The 22,936-nt window shown below is 43.1% G+C and overlaps 1 long non-coding RNA gene across 1 annotated transcript; it reads right to left on the bottom strand.

Moving 5' to 3' along the window:
• Positions 1–3,087: 3,087 nt before the first annotated feature.
• On the bottom strand, positions 3,088–21,845 carry LOC142771629 (uncharacterized). Its single transcript, XR_012886031.1, has 3 exons — positions 21,691–21,845; positions 3,658–3,721; positions 3,088–3,246 (listed from the first exon to the last, which is right to left on the bottom strand). It is a non-coding gene; the product is annotated as an uncharacterized LOC142771629 (long non-coding RNA).
• Between the last annotated feature and the right edge of the window lie 1,091 nt (positions 21,846–22,936).

Here is a 22,936-nt window from a genome sequence, read left to right as displayed (position 1 = left end):
GGCAAGAAACAGGCCGGAGACCATGCAGTGGGGGAATATGGCATCGGCTCAGAAATGTCGGAGGGGTGCTATTAGTAGAGTTCACAGAACGTAATAATTTACGGATGTTGAATAACATGTTCAGAAAACGGGCTAACCGTAAGTGGACGTGGCGAAGCCCTAATGGCGAAACTAAAAATGAAATTGACTTCATTCTGTGTGCACACTCAGACATTGTGCAGGATGTAGAAGTATTTGGCAAGATTAGATGCAGTCACCATAGAATGGTAAGAGCTCGTATTCATCTAGATTAAAAGAAACAAAGACAAGAACTGATACGCAAGAAGCCAAATAATTAACTGGCGGTGAGAGAAAGAATATAGAAATTCAAAGTTTTGCTTTGGAATTGATTCGAGGCATTAAATGATATAACCGACGTTAGCGTTGACACAATAAACGATAATCTTACTAGTATCATCAAAGAGTGTGAAATTGAAGTTGGAGGTTCAGTCACTAGGCGGGAAACTGGCAAACTATCTAAGGAGACGAAAAATCTTATTAAGAGATGACAAACTATGAAAGCGTCAAATGCAACCGACAAAATCGAGTTAGTGGAGCTTTCGAAGTTAATCAATAGACGTAAAGTAGCCGACATCAGGAGGTATAACATGGAAAGAATTGAACAGGCTGTGAAATCCTGCCGAAGCCTGAAAGCTGCGAAGGCAGACTTGTGCATAGGCAAAAATCAGATGTATGCATTGAGAAACAGGGAAGACATTGTCATAATCAATATGGATACGATAGTCGATATGGTGGAGGAGTTCTCCAGAAAGCTGTACAGAAATCAAAAGAACCAGGATGATATTCTGAGAAACAATAATGGACCAGTGAAATGCAACATCCTAAAAGTAATGACATTCTATCTAGGAAAGCCCTAGAAGGAATGCAAAGAGGTAAAGCCGCTGGTGAGGGTAAACTAACCAAAGACCTCCTAAAAGATGGCGGAGGAATTGTGTTAGAAAAATTTGCCACCTTATATAAAAAGTGTCTCTTGACGGGAAGGGTACCAGAATTGCGGAAGAACGCCAACATCATCTTAATCCATAAGAAAGTAGATGTCAAGGACTTGAAAATTTACAGGCCGATCAGCTTACTCTCCGTTCTATACAAACTATTTACGAAAATGATAGCTAATAGAATTAAGACAATATTACAGTTCAATCAGCCAAAGGACCAAGCAGGATTTCGTACTTGCTGCTCCACAATAGACCATATTCATACTATCAATCAGGTAATAGAGGAATACGCTCAATACATCCAACACCTATACATAGCTTTCATAGATTACGAAAAGGCATTTGACTCAGTCGAGACATCAGAAGTAATGCATTCAATATCGAATCAGGACATCGAAGAACCCTACATAAACATACTGGAAGAAATCTACAGATGATTCACAGCCACCATAGTTCTCCCTAAAGAAAGCCGAAGAATCCCAATAAAAAAGGGTGTAAGGCAGGAAGACATGATCTCTCCAATGCTATTCACCACGTGTTTACAGGAGGTATTCAGGACACTATAGGCTGGGAAGAGTTAAGGATAAGAGTTATGGAGAGTTCCTTAGTAACCTGCCATTCGCTGATGACATTACCTTAATGAGTAACTCAGGAGAGGAATTACAGCTCATGATTACTGAACTGGACACGGAAAGCAGAAAAGTAGGTCTGGAAATTAACAAGCACAAAACTAAAGTAATGGGGAACAATCTCGGCAGAAAACAGCACTTTGTGATACGTGGAGAGACGCTGGAAATTGTAAAGGAATACGTCTACTTATGACAGGTAATAACCGCAGAGCCGAACCACGAGATTGAAGTAACCAGAAGAATAAGGAAGGGGGGGGGGCACATCTGGCAAGCACTCTCTAATCATGACTGGTAGATTGCTACTATCCCTCAAGAAGAAGCTATATAACAGCTGAATCTTGCCAGTACTTACCTACGGAGCAGAAACCTGGAGGCTTACGAAGAGGGTTCAGCTTAAATTAGGGACGATGCAGCGAGCGATGGAAGAGAGCAGATTGGGTCAGGGAACAAACTGGGTTTAGGATATCATAGTTGAAATCAAGAAGAAGAAATGGGCATGGGCCGGATACGTAGCACGTAGGCAAGATATGCTGGTGGTCATTAAGGGTAACTGACTGGATTCCCAGAGAAGGCAAACGCCTGAAGGGGAGACAGAAAGTTAGGTGGGCTGATGAGATTAAACAGTTCGCAGGTATAACGTGGCAACGGAAAACACAAAACCGGGTTGATTGGCAGATCATGGGAGAGGCCTTTGCCCTGGAGTGGGCGTCGTTAGGATGATGATGATGATGATGATGATGATGCAAACAGTAACGCTTAAACCTACACATATACAGAAAACAAGTTACGTATAAAATGGAAAGGTAATCAGACGATACGATAGTGGTGATAGCTACAGCGTTACAGAACTACGGTGTTACAAAGCCACAATGTTACAGAAAGCTTTACAAAAATGTAGGGCACGTACGAATTCACTGCCAACAAATAGAAAGCAACTCAAAATAGTATACAAACAGTTAATCACCCATTTCAGTGGTTATGAAATGTGTCTTCTATATATGTTTCATTTTTTTTTCAGAATCTGTCCAGCAGACAATGGCTTCGTATTTATTCAGGAAATGTGCGATTTGGTAATGTAATGTCTGCTTTGCATCATTCATCATCACTTTAGGCAATAGGCACTGAACTTTCCTCAACTTACACCTGTATGTTTCAGTGGAAATATTTTTCTTTAAGGGCATTTTTGTGTGTATATACTGCATCAATTTAAATAAGTATAGATCTGGTGGGGCTTGAGCCGTGGCCAGCTTTAGGCTGAATGGAGAATTCGCGCCGTGACGTCACTAAAAGCGACACCGTATGTCGACGGAGACTACCCTCGTTTACGAACGGGGAATATGTGTAATCCCATTACCGGTTGTCTCGCTTTTCACTGGGCCTCTCCACCCATGCAACTCCGCCTAATCGGCGGAGAGCTGCCTTTCGTTTACAGTTCCTCTACGAACGAAAGATAATTTACAAGATTGTTTCATAACAGCCATTTTATTGATTCACAGTCTGAAATAACGAAAAGGGGATCTTTGTCCAAATCTCGTGCACTGGCCCTTCGCTGCATAGTTGTGGAAATGTCTTTTACAGTAGCACCCCAAGCCACATGGAAGCACTTTGGTTGGTTCGCAGAACTGAAAATAAATTACATAGAATTGGCATGAGCCTTAATCTGCCAACGAACTTGTATGTGTGGCAAAATGAACTGGAATGTTTTTGGCCAGCCACCGTATGCATACAGTGAACATGTTTGTTTCACTTTTTTTGCACCAATAACTACGCCTCGTAGTAAGCTTTACTCACGCATAGCGGCTATATTCGCACTCTTTCAGAGAACAAGCCGAAGAGTTTGTTTTGCTATGCTTCGTTTACTGATTGTTTTCTTAGCACCAAATCATATCACGTTTTTGTCATGCCATGAAAAATGGTGTTCTTACAAACATTAAAACAAGACTCAAGCAGCGCGTGCGAAAACTAGAGTAACGAATCAACACTCTGAATAGTGAATTAAGTGCAAAGATGCGACTAGACAAGACCTTACTTACGTTTCCCACTTCTCTGCACACCTCAATTCTAATTGGCTTCTGCCCCTCGGTACATGGGAAATTTCTGTCGAAAATGGTTGTAGATTGAGCGTCAACATACAACAGACTTTCTACGACGCAGGTGTATAATAAAGTAATAATGAGGACCGAACGAAATCGAGCCCTTCACTACAAGAAACACAAAAGTTGTGTCAAAAAATTTGAGTATTTTGTTGGGAAAGCTAGAGTGGTTGTATTGTCGCCGTTTCGCTGTGGCTAGTCTCCACACCGCTCGCCGCGACACCTGGCATGACTTCAGAGGAGCAGCCAGTGAAACCAGTGATGTTCAGCACCACGCCAAAGAGTTCTCATTCAGAGACATGAAAATTCTCTATTTCGGAGATTATCCCCTGCAAACGTTGACGAAATTACCAGCGTATTTTCCTGCACGACGGTACTGATTTCCGCCCCCATCCAGGCACACACATACCATGATTACACGTGTCTCACGTACTGGCGACTTTTGAAATCATGACTAGCCCCTTCACTGCCGCACAACAAAAGCATGACTTTATTAATTCATACATTGTTAGTACACTCCGCAATGTGGGCTTAAAGTCTAACACCAACAGTGAAATAAATATTGCTCCACGTAAATATATGAAAAAAGAAATCTCAAAAGCCATGCTTGTGTGGTGCATGTGCCAGAACCGATTACAGCAGGTGAAGGCGCACTGTTATCGCTTATTATCGGTCGTGATCGGATAATTAGGCCTTTCCTCAAATTCCCTGGAATGTCACGAAGATTCCTTTTTTCCCTATGGCTCGAAATGACAGGCGGAAATTCCCCGAAAAAGGGGAAATTCCATGCACGGTACATGACTGGGTGAAACCGCGTTGCAAGCATGTTTAGAAAGTCACCCCGTTGTGCGTGTGTGCGTATGTGTGTGTCTCTGTGTGTTTGTGTGTGCATGTGTTGTGTGTATATGCGTCTGTGTGTGTGTGAGTGTGTGTGCTTGTGTTTTACACTGTTCGTGGTATGTCACGCTGTTCCAACCTAACAAAAGAGCCGGCGTTGCATGGGGTGACGGCTCGGGGGGATTCGTCGGAAGGTAGGGAAAGTGAATTGGAGACACTGAAAGAAGCTAGGCTTCGTCACCGGAACGATACCTAGAGGAGGCAGCCAGCCGCGGAGATAGAGGAAGAACAAGCCGCATGCCTTTGGAAGAGTAACCTTATAGAAAACCAAGCTAAATTTAGTTGGGCGACCGCAGCAACTCTGCGGGCGCAGCCTGCCAGCCATTTCCTATAGCAGGCTGCGTTGGCAAAGCTGTAGCGGACGCTCAGTTAAATCTGTCCAATAAGATTAACGGCAGATTTCACAACGCGCACCGAAGCATGCCTGAGTTAAGCCACATCCATTTTCTTTAGGGTAATAGCAGTTTGCTTCTAGAGTGATATTGTATATAGTTCTTAGCATTGCATACCTATTGTTAAAATGGCATAACAAGAAGGAGGGAAAGGTGAAAAGAGACGAGTTTCTTTTGCAGGGCTGCGAGAATTTCGTCAGTCTAAACAAGAGAAAAACAGGTATTATGGGCGTTGAAATCATTAATAGGAAGTAATCATTGTTGCGAGGTCAGCTACTTAAGTTCTGCTTGGTCACTTAGAGTTACGCCTGATGTAAAAAAACGAAGTGTATCGATCGCCTACGCTCCTGTCCTCAAGTTCAACCTCATCTTTTCACAGTAGAACGTAATAGAACGAATTAGACAAAAAAAAGTGCCTATAGTTGAAAACAGGGACGGGGTCTAGATTGCAACCCCTTACCTCTTCAAGGCGATTACGCCCGGTCTCTTCGCCTTAAAGAGACCGGGCTAAATCACCTTGAAAGTGAGGCGGTCACTATCTGGCCTCCAGTTGCATATCACCAATGACCGGGTGTTTTGCTCGCCACTAGATGGCGGGAATACAGGCTGTGTTTGCTATCGCTCCCGCTTGAACGTGATACAAGCAGCCACCGGAGCACGCGGACCTTGCATTCGCGTGTTCCCTTTCATAAAAATTGACATTGTACTTGTCATCACATGTACCACGGCCACTGGATATATAAACAAGGTTTTTTTTCTTTATCCAGCGGCCGTGCAAGTCAATCTAGGTATATCACGTCATCCCGTGATTGACACAAGTTTCCGCACTCAAATAAGGAGACTAACGGACGCTGGGTTCCGCACCATGCTTTTAAAAGATCTAGCGGACATGCTGCTGAACTCATCCCGAAAGTTATCGCAGCCCAGGCGGGAACTGTCTCTGGACCAGGAGAAGCGTCATCCTATTCGTACACGGCGTATTTCACGGAATCAAGAAGGCTACATTGCGTGTAGCTGTGGAGTTTTTGGCACCTAGCAAGTTAGGCCGAATTTGCAGACTCGTAAATATGGAAGTCGTTTAAGAACTATCAGTGACCCCAGAAGACATCCCACCAGTAATGACAGAAGATGTCAGGAAATCCTTGGAGGGAACGCAAATAGGCAAAGCTGCTGGTGAGGATCTGGTAACATCAGATAACATCAGGCGGAAGAGAGATGATTCTCATTCTGCCCCCCACGTCTTCAATTACGTTCAAGTTAGAGGACTGGGGTGAGGGTGGGGGCACAGTTACTCTGCGCTGCTGTAGTAGGTGGTCCACCTTTTTCGCTGTGGGAACCGGCGAGGGGTTGTGCTAGAAAATACGGCCACACAGAGGTGTCATGCGACTGGTGATGTGTGGAAGGCAGCCTGTGTCGAGAATATTCTTCTATTTTCCAGCCGTGAAGGCCTCTTGTATGTGTACAAGTGGTCCAAGTACGTTTAAGCGGTCAATTGAAAGCACTGGCGTATTTCATTGAATGAAGCTTGTGGGTTGTCAGCTACGCAGGCAACAATATACATATCTTCTTCTCGAACAGTCACTCATGACCTTGGTCTCCGAGGGGCATCCTAAATTTTATTTTCAATCCTTCAAGCCTGGATAATCCTGTTAACAGCCTTCAGTGACCTGTGTACTATGGCACCAGTGGCACGCTGTCTGTAATTCTATAGTGTAAAGCTCGACTATGCGAAGCCTCTCATCCTCAGTTATTCTGGCCATGCCATATCCAAGAGCTGGCGCCACCGAAAATTTGTTCAGCGAAGAATCACGCCTCCAGCTGTGCAGTTCAGCGAAAGCGATAACGAAGCCCATCACTTGCGTAACCTAGTGTCAATGATCACCAAAATGTTAGTCATAAGCGTGGCGCAAGCACTTGAACCTGCCGGCTGCTTTTGATGACAGACAAGAAGCTTACCCCCGTATTCTAGAACGTCTCATCACTCTACGCTTCACCTTCACTTGAGAAAGCCGATGGGAGCGCCATCTCTAAGAACGGCAAGTTACTGCATATCATGGATAATCTTCTGCGATTCTTCAGTAGCGCAGCGTCATTTTCAGCCGAGCAGTGGCGCACTGCTCAACTCTGTCTAGTGAAGGGTGAAAGTCGAGTCGAGGAGCGTTTGTGAATACGGGGGTTAGTGCTTAATGCAACGAGCACAGCCAGCTTTTCCTTCCAACCATGAAACATAGCACGGCGCAAGCGCGCGCCGAGCGCTTGGGCGGGTGAGTAGCAGACGACGCAGGGCAGGAGCCGCCCTGGCGATTCAGTGCGCATGCTTCGCGTTTCCAAATCTCGCCAGCAGATTGCGCCCCGTGGATCGGCCGCCGCGCGCTCGCGTGTTCCCCCTAACAGTGGACCGTACTGTACATAGGCCCGAACCAGTCGATGCCTCCACACTCGTCTCATAGAGCGCAGCTATCGTTTCCATAAGCAGAGGAGCAATTTGGCTCTTCACTGTGGATGCAGCCGGCGGGTGCTCACCAGACTTACGCGTTTGCTGCATTTTAAGCACGCAAAGTAAAGAAAGCGTCGGTTTGATAAAAGCCGCTTTATATAGCCATCCACAACAAAGGCTCGCCGTGTGTCACTATCCCGTCCATACCTACATGCCCCCCCCCTCCCCCCTGCCCAAAAAGGATCACGCATCTACACTGTAAAAAAAAATGTCTCGGTACACAGCAAAAGCTGCTGGTAAATCGTTGCCGGAGGCATTCTGTAAATGAGTAACAGCAGGCTCCGTATCACGAAGTCTCTGTTATACATTTTTCCGTATTCTCTTTCACATCATATCTGTATTCCTGAACACAGCAGATCTGTTATTTCAAACACAGCAAATCTGTTAACCCAAACACAGCAAATCTGTCAACCCAAACACAGCAAATCTGTCAACCCAAACACAGCAAATCTGTTAACCCAAACACAGCAAATCTGTTATTCCAAACACAGCAGATCTGTTATTCCAAACACAGCAAATCTGTTATCCCAAACACAGCAAATCTGTTATCTCAAACACATCATGACTCTGTTTGTAGGAATACAGAATTTGCTGTATTTAGAGGAGGAATAAACGGAGATCGCTGTAGAGCAGTCTGGCTGTAAATTATTCCGTTATTATTAATGAAAACAGAAGCTTCAGTAAAACACCTGGTTTCGTTTAATGGCTTTTCTGTGCTTGACTAAGGTTTTGTGTAGTTTCTTTGCCTTGAAGGAAAGAGTTGTTTCACTGAGCATAAAATAAACTTAGTTTTGGTAGTAACTTAATTTGTGAAAAACTAACACAAGCTTTTGTTGACCAGTACTGTCGAAAAGCCGATGTTTTACGGGATGGAATGGAATGTTTATGTGGCTGCCTGTAGATTCTCATGATTGAGTTTTATGTCCAATTTTATGTACTGTTTCAACCTACACTAATGCAGTCTTTATGTACTGTGTGTGTGTAAACCACCCCTGCTGCTGCATACCATATAAATAATAATGCAACATTAACAAAACACAGATGAATTTATTTACATATAATACATGTGCTGTAGCTTGCTACATCACCATTCTTCATCACTTCAGCATGTTTATGCCTGAAAAGAATGTGAAAAACAAGTGATCAAATGAATGCAAGAAGCAACTTACACACACTTTATAATGCCTTCTCTGTGTATGTATATGGCCCTTGATACAAAAAGTAGGGGCACGTGGTAGAGCAAAATGTGAAAAAAAAAATCGCTTTGTTTTCTTTGCAATTTGGGGAGGGGTGTCCCTTTGTGCATCCACATTCGTGCTTTTCATAAACAGCATTTTTGGTGGCTCAAAACCAGTTTTTCCAAAAGGAAGTAGCCAGTGAAAACACACTCTAGTGCAAGCCCCTTGCATTCGCTCTATGCTTACGGCCTAATTTTCTGACGTACAAAAGTCAAAATGCTTGTCTAGAGTCAGCTGTGTATAGAAGATTGTCGGGTAACTTCTAAAGCAGTCCGAAGACACTGTGCACCTTTGTATTCACAATCCGCCTTCAGAATACATAGGTTGGAACACTTTCAGCTCCTAGCATCATTACACCTTGCATTTGCCGTGCTTGTCGATAACCTTAGATGCTGGGGGTAAAGAAGGTTCTGAGGAAGTGTAAATTTCGTTGAAGCCCGTACAGTTTTCTTGTTAATGTGAATAAATCCCTGTGACGTACTGAGGTGCTGAACCAGCAAGCTCTTTATTGTTAAACCTCCCAGCCTTTTCAGCATCTTTCGAGGTGAATCACGTATATACATGGGGACAACGGGTATGCTCTAATGGACATGGACTAATATTTCTGATGCAACTGAATAACAATGTGTGAGAACGACTCAGTGTAAGTGTTGAGTTAATGGGAATTGAGTCACAGAATCTTTCCTTTCTTTGTTTAGGGTGAGAGTCCTAGAAATGGCGACATTGAATATTTTTTTTGCATTTAATAATGGTAGTATCACACGAGCCTCTATTCTGAGATAGGATTGAAGCTTGGCCAAACTACAATGAATTTGCTGGAAATCGTTGACCACACTTGACGATACGTTGCAGATAGAGCTGAATGACATCTCACAAAAAAAAAAAAACAAGACAAGCATTGCGAGAGGCTCCACGGCGAAAAATTGACTTTGGCAGTGATTACCAAGCTTGTAACTACTAAACAAAATAATTGAACAGTGTTTCTGACAGTGCGATCACTTTTCACCTGTTTTTGAACTTTATTCCATATCTCAAAACAGTTTTTTATTACTTAGCTACCATTATTTCCCATGTATTTTAAGATAACCAGTTGATTATTTTTTTTGTATACAGCTACTGAAGCAAAATAGAAGCTATGCACTTTACCGTTATTGTGTTACAAATTTTCATAGATGCCAATTAACTCAAAAGTCAAGCTCTAGTGGTAAAAAATTCACAAAAATTCTATATTATGAAGTTAAAAGAGCAAAAAGTTTGGAAGAAAATGATGTATGGATTATATGAATATCCCTTTTAGTCACTGAGAAAACTACCTAAAATCAGCAAAAATGCACAGGATGTATAGGGCCTGCCCGGCGCTCCTGAGAAGTTTCCCACTGGCTCTGATCATGCTCAGAATGAGCAGTTACATTTTCAGAAATATTTGTTGCTATTGTATAGCAGAATGCACGGGTGAATACCTATACTGATTTTCAACTTTGCATTCTGCTGTTAAGCTCTATGTGCCACATATAGCTACAAATTATGGCTGAACTTTCTTAATATAGATTTACCAGCGCAAAAAAAGACGGCACATATTTTAATCATGAACCAACTCGCCCAAGCAGCAGCTTTAGTGAAATTTTTTAAGCACTGTTTATTGATCACAGAATGTTTTTTTTCACTATGCTGAGGTGGGAGGGGGGGGGGGTTGAGGATCCTGTAAAAAAACTGAAAGAGCTTGACCTGAACTAAGAAACATCATGTGAATATACACTACACTTATTCGTAGCCAGGCGGTGGCACACCGGGCCCGTGCCTCTCCCCTCCTTCCCCCCAAACTTTTTTCTCCATGAAATACTTAGCGCAAAATTACCATTTGCCTGCCCAGACCTCTGGTTCAGATCAAAAAGGGCCCCCTCCCCCTAAAAAGTTCTGTGTATGCCCTTGGTTTAGATGAATGAATTTCCAAACCCTGTTTAACATAAGCATCAGTGAGATTAGATAGATATATGGGGTTTAATGTCCTAAAACCACATATGGTTATGAGAAACGCTGTAGTGGAGGGCTCCGGAAATTTCGACCACCTGGGGTTCTTTAACGAAGCATCAGTGAGATTGATAACTAGGATAAAATTAAGGCCAAACCTTCCATTTTTCTCTTTTCACAACATACTATATGTCCTTGGCACAATTCACAGTATATAGAAATCTCAATTGAGAGTGCATTTTCATGTGCTGGCTCTTGTGAAATAATAGCAGTATATTTTGACTACACTCCGAAGGACAAAAAAAAAGAAAACGCCAGGCTCATAATACTTACAAACAAATTAAATTGAAAATGCAAAGCCACAATCAAGATAATATTCAGCTCTAATAACCGGATATCATCAGAAAATGTGTATGATTCATGCTCACACTTTCACTGATTGAAACGCAGCTTCTGGGCCAACTTCATTATCTTTGTGTGCACACTTGTGCGAGACTTCTGGCCACCTTCGCACCTGCTGCCCTTTTTCGTGTTGGAGCCCTTTAAGGTTATCAAGGTGTGGTTCAAATGAAACATATGAGAAGAGCACAAGGATGGGTACAGACTCGTCAATGGGCTTCATTTAGAACACGTATGGTTACACGCTACAGTCTGCAAATTCCTCATCTATGCATCATAGACTTGCATTAATTCTTGTACAATCTGAGCCAAATACGCTGGCCCAATCATTTTCCTCCTGAAAAAAAAAAAGAAGACCTCAGCAAGCTTAGGAGCCAATTGGTCAAGGCTGCATCTCCGAATTTCATTCTTGCCAGTAATGGCTGTCATAGTTTCTGACAAGTAATCAATGGACTTTCACTGAAGTCAGAGGCAGATAAGACCCTTGTCAGGAATCAACAACTTGTGTTCCCTGCGCCGTTCATATATATATTGGCCTGTTTGATTGATGTAAACATTCCTCCTGGTTTGATAAGCAACTAACAAACTAAAAGGTGTGGCACTTAGTGCAATTTTACACACCCTACTAGTGGTTTGTACGCTCCCAAAATTTTTCCAAGGCTTCCTTTGAAAAAATGTGCAATGGCCTTTTTCAGTCTTCGAATACGCACAATCATAAAATAAGTCTTCACATGCTCGTGGTAAATATGTTCAGAATGTATGATCTGATGTTAAAGTTGGGTTAATATTAAAGCACAGCATTTTGTCTGGTGAGCTAGTTTGTGGGTGAAGGTTACTCTTCTGTGCCGTTCAAGGTAAATGCTAAGACCCCGCATTGCCTCTATGAGGTGTGCAAGATTGCACTAAGTGCCACCCCACTGAGTTCGACGTGCGCTCGTCAAGTAGGATAACGAAGTCACTCAGACATGGAGGAATGTTAACATTGGTCATACAGGTCAATGTATAAATGAATGATGTAGGGAACACCAGCCCTTGATAAAGACCAGACAAGGTTCTCACCTGCCCAACTTAAATGCATACGAATTGTTTACTTTTAGTAAACCATGGCAGACTTTACTGGCAAAGACAAGAATTGAGATGCAGTTGTGACCCAATGGCACTTGAGCTTGCCTAGGCTTTTTTCCTAATGAACAAAAGCAATGATTGTGTCTGTGATACTTCACTCAGACTATCAGAATGAACGCAGGTTCCCTGCATGAGTGTACTGAATAAAACCCAGTTGCAGGTCTGCCCTCATCTTCCACTCTTCTCCTCCGACAACATCTGTTATTTAAGTGTATAAGTATCTACTGCACCTTGTAGCTGGAGTTAGGCTCACACTCATGTTGTAAAATGTCATCAATTTACTTGACCTCCTCGCACAACAATCAACACATAATGATATCGACAAGGGAACTCACCCAGTGCAATGATTGTAGGCGTTGATGGCAACTCGGCAAGCTTTTCAGTGATGCTTGTTCCCTCCTGGATGAGCAAAAATATCCCATGTACACAAAAGCACAAAGAGATATGTACAGTTGCGGCCATTCCAATATATAAATCAGAGATGCGATCCCTGCAATTCCGTTTTCCACCATGGTTCCTGGTCTATTGCAGGCTGTGTGCACCAAGTACAAATTACCTACCTAGGAGCCTTGAAACTTGGAACAATTTTAGAGCAAAGTAGAATGGATAGCGAGCACGCAAAAAAACCTGCTCACATTTTGATTCATTTTTCTCTTTGGATTACAGCAACATCATAGACAACTCTGAATGATTGCAGGTCAATATATCAATGTTAGTGGTGATAGTATTGCTTAAAATTATTTTGCATGTGCGACAGCAAGGGACAAAGTGAGCAACATCTTGCAACAACTCTGGCCTATTCCCATTCTTAGTGCCCTCCTCACTGCGTCGTAATGAGGCACTACAGCCAAAGTGACGAGAAACATTGTTCTGCAGTGCATTGCAAAAAACTAATGCTTTGTGCATGTGGAGCACTCTGATTGCACACAAACACTTTTTTTCCCATTGAGCCTGAAAAAGGCTAGTAAACCAAGTTTGTGCACTGTGGTTCACCATGCGTGCACCATGCCCCAACACAGTTTTTGTTGCATGAAGTCTCACTTTTCACAGCGCTACGTTCCTTCTCATTCACTCTGTGAACTTTATAGTCGGATGCTTGGGGACTTCACTCCCTATCCTAGTGGCTCTGATGAAACAATGGCACCTGCCCGCACTAACTGTTGGCTCAAGGGCAGTGTATTTTTTTTTTCAGAACATTTTTGTGACTACGACACAATGCGGATAACCAAAGTAAGTTCCACAAAAAAATTGAAAATTGCCTTTTTTTTACACTATCTTCAAATGCTGATACTTGTGACAAAGCGCGTGTTCCGGTGTAATTTTAATGAATAATGCTGCTGTACAAAGCCACCAAAATTACCTTAAAATGAAGCACAAAGGCAAAAGATATGCAAAGCTACACTATCCTCCTTTTAACTTGTGTCCAGCAATTCATGAATTAGGTATTTTTGGATGTTTAGCATATTTGTTCTGTCAAAAAATTTTGCTGCAGCGGTCACTAAATTCTCATACGGTAGCATTGCACTTGTTCTTTATGGGAAGAAAATACATCGATTAAGAAGTGTAAAAAAGTTAAGTCTGCTCAAAGTTCAGAAATTGTGAAATTAGAAGAAAACTGATTTCAGCAGTCAAAGTTTAATTTTCCTTTATACAAAAGCAGCTTTTTTCACAAAATTCAACTGAAAAAGCTATTGTTTTGTGCTAAAAACCTGCACAGCATTCAGTCGATCCCAGATATATTGAACTCGAAGGGGATCGCGATATATGTAGTTCAATATATCGATGAGTCGAAACACAAAATATGTGTATTTAAGGCATAAATTAGAGCATCTCAGACCTAAAAACAGTTTTTTGAAATCCTAACAAGCACTTAAAGAATGATTCTCTCACAATATGATAAAGAACAAGGCCTGAACATCTACTTTTGCAAGTTATCGCACTTCATTTCACTTGAAAATAGTCTGTAAACTTTTCTCTCTTTTTGCGTGCCACCAAGTTTCAGTTGTCCTCAATATCACTGGACCCTTCCAAGTAAGCAAATTCAGCTCATTCGGCCACAACAGCGCTGAGTGGCACTGAATGCCAATGTAAGCTCCGTAGAGCGTTGGTGGCGAAAGCAATAATTCCACGGCACCGTCAACATTGGGCATCATCTCGGCATCCATGCAGTCAGAACCAGCGACGTCGTCTTCTGCTCCAATGAAGCCGCTCGCTGTCCGAGATGGTGCCCGAAAACACTAACAAGGCATAGAATTTACTGAGGCATTGTACGCCCTTGACAGCAGTCATGACGCACTCAAAGTCGTCACCTGGCACAAAGCCCGCAAAGAAACAGTTCACGACTGTGCTTTACTTGAGGTCGCTCCTAGCACCAGCCATGATTTTTATCGCTACGAGCGTATCAATGTGTAGCGCCGACTTCCAAATGATGATTTATCAGTAACGAGGCGAGAAGTACACAGGTCCACAAGCCACAAAAGGCGATGCTGCCCACAAACGAGCAAGCTCCCACCGTCAGCATGTTGGTGATAGCGATGTCACTTGTGGCTTTGTCATTTTGTAACCGACAGCTGTTGCTTTGGTGCGGAAAGCTAGAAAAAAGCGTAGCCTCCGAAATGAGCGTTCTAAAACCGGAAGCACCAAAATACCTCATGAAGTTGCACATCTCGAAGGCCACGCTTTTCAGTCCCACATGCCATCATACACGATTGAATGCGAACATCGCAATGAGATCACTAAACTTCCTTAAGTCATTCCACTTCGTTTTGGTGCCCTCGGTCATCACCATGCCCCCACGTTAAAACCTGCAGATCGCACATCAAGCATACCGGTGCACTCACAAGTGCTGTGCAACGAGCTAGATCAGCAAGATGGAGTTTCAATGTTTCACTTTTCAGCACCCCCTTTTAGTCACTTGCACGCGAAAAGGGATCGGAACTTGTCGAATTGTGGCTATAAATGATCATTATTTGTTAGGAAAAATGCAATTTGTGGGCTTTAGCGTGGCTCAGAGTTCAATTTAGCGGATGTTCTGCTGTGCGTGAGTTCGATAGATGTGTACAGCAGTCCCGTATTTTTGCATGGGAAATTCAAGGGGATCTCTCAACTTTTTGATATAGCCAATAATTCGATATATCATAGTTTGATATACCCGGGATCGACTGTATTCTATAAAATCTAGAACCTAAAGCTGTTCTCAACAAACCAATACATCACTTTCTGAAAAGATGTTACTGTCCAGTTTTGTACTAACATAATGCAACAAAGTGAAACTTACTTCAAATACTTGGTAAAGGTAGTTCTTGTCTTCCTTAAAATGCGCGCAGAGGAATGGTAGCACAGCTACCTGGACTGCTTTTTCTCTTTGTCCTTCGTCTCTCACGCGCACCACCAGTTCCATAGTATGTTTCGTCGGCGCCTCCTCCATCATCTGAAATAATGCAGGCGCACAGGCCGCCATCCTCTCCTGGAAGATTTCCTGCAATTATTCCAAAAATCAAAGTAAATAACAGTTACTTGATAATAGATGAATTCATCTGTAGAGATATTAAAGTGAAAACTGATTGAAATGTAGAACTATATTACCACCCTACAATTGAGTGCAACAGCTGTGACACGCCAAAAAAAGAAGACAAAAAACAGACTGGTGGGGAATACCACCCTGAAACTACTGCACCAGCTTACTAGAACATGTTGTTGGCTAGTAGGTTCAGGCTGAAGAAAGGTAGGGACGTAAACCACATAGACAAGAAAAAAAGAAGTGGACGAGATAGAGCATTGATTGCAACAGATTTTGTTTGCAAAATAAAAAAGGCTCCTTTTGTTTTTGTAAACACCAAAGCATATGAGCAGGAAAATGGCGTGCACTCCACGATTATGACATCACTATAAAAAAAAAAAGGGGTTCAGCGGCAAATCGCTGTCACAACCAGACTCCCTTTCACAGTTATCTCCAACATCAGCAGGGGGTGTGCTACTGTGCTCTTGATCTGAACTGGATTCAATTTCAGGTACTTCCGTGCACTGTGTTGCAGTTTTGCCCCGGTGATACCTTGAAACATGTGTTCTGAAGGAACCTGCTGACCTCAGCACACTACCACAACCCACAAAAGGACACATAACAGCATCAATTCCACTCTCCAGATGGGCAGCTATGTGACCAAGAAGCTCCGTGCGAGTAGGCACACTCGCCCCGCATGACAACACAGAGCAGACAAACGCATCATCAGTCTGTTTGCTGCATCGCTTCTTGTGATGTCTGAAGACGTGACTTCTTAGGCTCTGATAGTTTTTAAACAAAGCTCCACAAGGCTCACAAGGGCAAAGGGCACCGCCCAACACACTGCTGTGATAGTGGTAGTGCTCGAAGTAGTCGGTCAATGTTGAAAATGTCTGTGCGCAATGCCGGCAAGTGGGCATTCTTCATTGATGTTATGGCTGCAATGAAGGTAGAGCACTTATTTTGCTAAATTACATTCACTGGCTTGTGCACTTTTTCAGACCGCCCAATTTTATAATAAAAACACTGCTACAATGGTAATAATACCTTACAGTCTACAATAGTAGAATCATTCCAATATCTGGTTAGCATGTCAGGTTATGTTCAATTTCATATGAACATTAGCCAATGCTTTTTAAGCAGTCCTATATATAAGAGCACAGTGAATATAAATATTCTTGACCTGCTACAAATGTTTAAACTAAGTTGAAGCAGGCGGCGCAAGGAAAAGAAATAATGACGGAGACTGTAACATTAACTGCACAAATTCTACAGAAAACTGCACCCATACTTGCGCAACTTGGGTCTCTTAAAAGGCTATTCCTGAATGTGCAGTCAAAAGTGAGCTTAGCATATGCTCCAACATTACACATGTTCACAACTTAAGTAATGCTATCCATTATATCGCTAATGTTGACAACAGATGTTCATATCTTGCACATATGTGAAAGCAGCTTCAGCCTCTCAAGTGCAGCCAGGTCCAATATTGAATACAATTACTTTAAAATTTTAGCTTGAAACATAATTACTTTAAACAATTACTTAAAGCTTTTTGTGATATATTGACTAATCAAACAGTTGATACCAAGTATGAATTGCACCGTAGCCTGCCAGTAGTACGCGCAAGAGATGGAAATGGGTGGCTTCAAGATAGGGCACCCAAAACTTCGCATATGCGATCGCTTGATTCTGTTGCCATACACCAACTTCTTGGGTACACACAAGGACTCCCATGCTGGATTAGCTGCAGTTAAGCAGTAGTATGGCTAAGTGACGTGCAAATTCGCAATGTTGTCGGGTGTAAGCAATGTGTCGTGCAATTCCAAAGAAATGAACTGCTGAGCACGCAAATCAATAGACACAACAGAACATGCATGCGAAATGCGAGCGCCAATCGTACCTCACGGCTGTCACTCAAATTCCGCCAAGTACGGCAAAATAAGTTTACACACAGCCAAGTGACAGTTGCTGCCCCTGTCGTCTCCTACACCTATTTTTGTAGTAATGGACGTATGACTTGCAAGCGATGCAGGCATGGAAAACACGAGTGCTTTGTCTGCGCTCGATAAGACGACAAAGACACGTACACGCCTGGTGTGTACGTGACAGCAGACTCCTGCTGATCCGGCTTACAAGTGCACCTTATAACAGCCATGTGCATGGGCACCGAGGAGATCACTAATGAGTGCGTGCACAAACTGACCTGTGACATCCTCAAACTACAAAGATGCAACTCAACAGCAGGCTTCACCACAATAATACAATTAAGTGACACTAACAAAGGAAAAATGCCGTTATTGCTGAGTGCAAGCAATGCTTCATATAATTCCGAAGAATTAAACTGTTCACTGTACTGCTTCCTGCATGCGCAACTCAATAAAGGTGCAACACAGCGTGCGAGCACTATGGTCGTACCTCATAGCCGACACTAAAAATCCACAAAATGCACTGAAATATGCCTACGCACAGTAATGTTACCGTTGCTACCCCTACTGTTTTCTGTGCCTAATTTAGTAATAAGGTATGTATGAGCGATGCAAGCATGGCAAACACGTGTTTCATTATTCACCTTATAATAGCGACAGACATGTTACATGCCTAGCTCGTATGAGCTGTGGCATGCGAGTGCACCTTATAACTGTTTATAAGATAGGTAATGATCGATAACGGTGAAATAAATGCCTACCTGATTGTGATGTGTGCCAGGTGATGGACTTCGCAGGAAGGTGAGAGAGCTCTGACAATAGCCGCCTGCCTTGACCACGTAGGGTGCCAGAGACCACTGAGCTGAACAAGTGAAGAGTGCGCCAAAAAACTTGACAAGTGAGGAACCAAACAAATGAACTGCTAGCACTACTTGGTCCTGAGCACGTAAATCAATAACAAGATGCAACACAACCTGCATGCAAAATGCGAGCACCAATCGTACCTCACGGCTGTCACTCAGATTCCGCCAAATATGGCAAAATAAGTTTACACACAGCCAAGTGATAGTTCCTGCCCCTGTCGTCTCCTACACCTATTTTTGTAGTAATGAACGTATGACTTGCAAGCGGTGCAGGCATGGAAAACACGTGTGCTTTGTCTGTTGCACTCAAAGGTGGTGTGGTGTCCATGTCGAACGCGGACAGCATCATGGGCACTTCGGCATTGGGGTCACTAGTAGCCGGCGTTGCGCCCGCGCCAGTGTTGGGTCGGCGCGGGTGCTTTGTTAGGCCTAGCCTTGAACGTACCCCGGGCGCGTCCTCGTTGTGGGGTTTTTTTCGCTTCTGTGCTTTAAGTCCCGAAGATTTTGGTTGCAAAAGAGTCTTAGCAGCTTTACTGACCTTGCGCACAGGAATCTTGGAGGCAGGAAGAGAAGTTCCGGGGCAATCCGGCGTTTTTGTGGGAGCAGATGCAGCCGTGACTGATGTACACGACGCTCGTAGCGCCCTCTTAGGCTACGAAGGGAGGCGCTCAGCTGAAACGGCACCGGCGGGTGGTGCGGCTTTTAATCGAACTCGCGACGCTCCCTTTGGGGCAAACTGACTACTTTAGCGCCTGCCTACAATTTGTTTTTGTATTCTAGCCGACACCACGATGCACCGATGCTATCTTGCACCCATTCTATTGGGCAGTGATGGCCGGACACACCGCAGCAGTCGTGTTATTTTGTGTGACCATCAACGCATTTTTTTTTTCTTTTGGCCTGTTGTGGTTGGGAAGAGCTATGGTGGTGCAAAAAATTTATCGGTTATTCAGGAAAAGTGGTGTAAAGGGAAATAGTTCTGAAGAATCGATGTTCTCGTCGCAGGTAGTGAGAACCATTCAACAACCGATGAATTCTTCGGTGACGAAGTGAAGTCGCCGTCGGTGTTCACCGAGTAGACTCATGAATTCATAAAAAGAACAAACGTTTCCCCGAGCCTTCCAAATTTTATTATTGGGCTTGAGCTTGCATGGTAGGCTTGACGGTGCGAAACAGCGTGAAAACAACGAGTTCATACAAAGAAACAGCAAACCGCACCCTTTTAAAATACACTTCATTACTGTGTTTCATTGACTGCGTGTTAATTGGTGTGCCAACTATACAACGCAGCTACGATTATAGGATTGCTCTCACTAAACAAGTCAAGGCTTGCAAGCACGAAAAAAAAAAAGGAACGAAAATAGGAGAACATGTACACTGTCTCTTCTTCTGTGTGTCGTGCATTCTCACGATGTGACGAAAAAAAAAAAAAACGTAAACTATTATGCACACCATCAAGATTCACATATATGCAGGGATTCTTGGACGGGTATGTTTTTTTTTCACTATCTTTTGTCAATAAAGTCTCATAGACGCAGTACAAGTACCTGTTCGCTTTCAATCTTGCAAGATTGAAAACGAAGTGCAGCGCCTTTCGACGATATATATATATATATATATATATATATATATATATATATATATATATATATATATATATATATATATATATATATATATATATATATATATATATATATATATATATATATCGGAAGCGAAAAAGCACGACGTACGCCGAAACACCTTTACTAATTACAAATGTTTCGGCTGATGGGCCAGCCTTCGTCAGTGTGACCACACTAACGAAGGCTGGCCCACCATATCGTCTCGCTTTATAACTTTTTATGGCAACCCGACTTCGCTACTAATAGTAAATTTAGCTTCCCTTGCGGTGAAGTATCATAATGCTGTAATTATCCTCTTCCTTAATCGGTAAAAACTCTGAAACGTTCTCTTTTTCTTTTTTACCGCTGCTATCCTTCTCCGCCTCTCCGAATATATATATGTATCCATACTGGCACTTTCCAGTGATCCTGCATGCAGCTCTTTTTCTCCATTGTGAGTTAATGAACAGTTTCTCTTCCTCATTCTCTCGTATTTCTTAGTCTATCTTCGAACCCAATGTTGCTCTAAGCTTAATTTCCTCATCAAAGCCTGCCCAGTTATCACACTTTCCGTCTTCGTTTTCTGACTTTCCATGAGCGTACAATGCGAATCTGCGCATTCCTTACACACTGTGGGACGCCTCATCTTAGTCGGCGACTGCAGCGTTGCCGCTGTATGTATACGTTAGCCACCCGCCACGATAGCTCTCTCAAGGCATTGTCCATGGCTATCGCTTAATTTTCTGTTCTAGTTCACTGTATCATTGTCGAACGGGGGGAATGGTCAAAGTTCAGCCAGTATGTCGCCGACAGCTCTCTCAAGGCATTGCCCATGGCTGTCGCTTAACTTTCTGTTCTAGTTCACTGTATCATTGTCGAACGGGGGGAATGGTCAAAGTTCAGCCATTATGTCGCCGTGCACACAAATCACGGAAGCGTGTTCTTGAAGTACAGAAGACATACGTTTTTCTGGTGTTTTACGGAAGGAGCGAAAGAACGGAAACATCGACTGCTGCTTTACGGCAACTCCTGCTGTTTCCCATAAACCGCAGCACAGTTTGTGCTTTAAACGTCCAGTCTCGCTATTTTTCAGGAAACAGATGTTACTCTGTAGTTTCTACGGTCTGCTCCGACGTTAAAACACGGATATTTTTTACAGTGTAGAAGGCGCTTTTTATAGGCTCGTGAATGTTAAACTTCGCTTAGATTTCATCGTGTGGTGTCGCGCATGCGGGACAAGTGGTTTGCATTGCTATATGTATTGCCTTCGTGCACTAAAGAGAAATGTGAGCTCAGCGCTCGTGCTGTCATTCTTTTCTTCGTCCTTGTTTTACGTGCTATCGTTCACTTCAAAATAGATGGATAGATAGATAGATAGATAGATAGATAGATAGATAGATAGATAGATAGATAGATAGATAGATAGATAGATAGATAGATCACTTTTGAGAAAGGTCAGGGGTCTCAGTGTCAATTTACCGTCGGCAAAGTACCAGAGAAAAAGAGTGAACAGGAAACAAAAAGTTATGCATGACTATGTAACAAGTTGAAAAGATTACGTACATTGTCATGATTGAGAGTGTGAGTATAAGGACGAGTACCAATCGAGCAGTCGACATCGCAATGCTTGCCTCCGCGTACGATTAGATGGTAATTAGAAGAGGAAAAAGGCACCTAACTTCTGCAGCCCAGTAGGGAGCACGGTGCAGTGCCTGCGCACGATTACTTCTGCAATAGACAAGTTTTCTACGTACCATGCCCGACGAGTGAAACGCGATGCTCCCAACACGTGACTTCTGGCGAGGAGAATGACGGTAAGGGTGAGAGGGTTTGGGGTAGCATGGCAAGTACTTAGGGTAGGCAGCCGTTCAATCTGTAGTTCTTGGTGCAGCCGCTGGGGCGCTGCTTGCCGTGGATTCCAAACGCTGTGCTCCCGTGCAGCGCGAAGTGGCTGTATTAGGCGGGCACGCTTTACGAAGGCTTCCAGCGCAAGTGCGAACAATTCACCCAACGATTGTCTGCAGTATTCATTAATCATGTATCACGTACTCCTTCACTGTCACCATCACCGCTAACAGCCATGTGTTACTGAGCAACACGCTTTAATAGACAAGTACTGTGAGTCAACGCCTTTATGCACGCAAAAAGTGCCAGCATTCCAACCATATAGATAATCTAAACTAGGAAACGAGAGCGGCAGCATTTGTTCTTGGAAGTAATCAGTCTGGTATGACGCATCAATCTTGAACGCCACAGTGTAAAACCAGTAACACCTGAAAATAAGTACGACGGCACAATGAAATGGTCAACGGGGACATTTAAAAATTATAACCAATGTTAGTGCATAAGTGCTTGAGAACAGGTAACATAAAAAAAAAACTGTAAGCCTTTGTTGTTTCTCTGTGATTGATGCCAAATAGCCATGATTTTTTATAACATAGTAGCTATCAGTATTCGTTTTCATGCGGTGATGTGCGCGCTTTAGCGAAGTATATTTTCAGTCGAGCTTCACCACTCCAAATATTTCGAATATGAGCAGATCGTTCGTATCATGAGAATCGATGTTATGCGAAGCATGCGCGGGGAAGGTGAAAGTGTCGAAATGTTTTTGTTGAGCGAAACGCCATGAGGTTGCACCAGGCATATGAAGAAATACACGCACAGACGTACGTTAAACAGCCGCACATGCTTTATATAACCATTTCTTTACAGTGGCGTGATGATGCCAACAGCAGCATGGATATTGGCAATACCGGAAGCGGAAAGCTGATATGAAGCGCTGGTGCTCGCTATGATGGTGGCCCTGGGC

This window comes from Rhipicephalus microplus, chromosome 9 (assembly GCF_043290135.1).
Source record: "Rhipicephalus microplus isolate Deutch F79 chromosome 9, USDA_Rmic, whole genome shotgun sequence".
Taxonomy (NCBI): domain Eukaryota; kingdom Metazoa; phylum Arthropoda; class Arachnida; order Ixodida; family Ixodidae; genus Rhipicephalus; species Rhipicephalus microplus.
The sequence above is the reverse complement of the archived record's forward strand: the minus strand, read 5'-3'. Positions and strand labels throughout refer to the sequence as shown.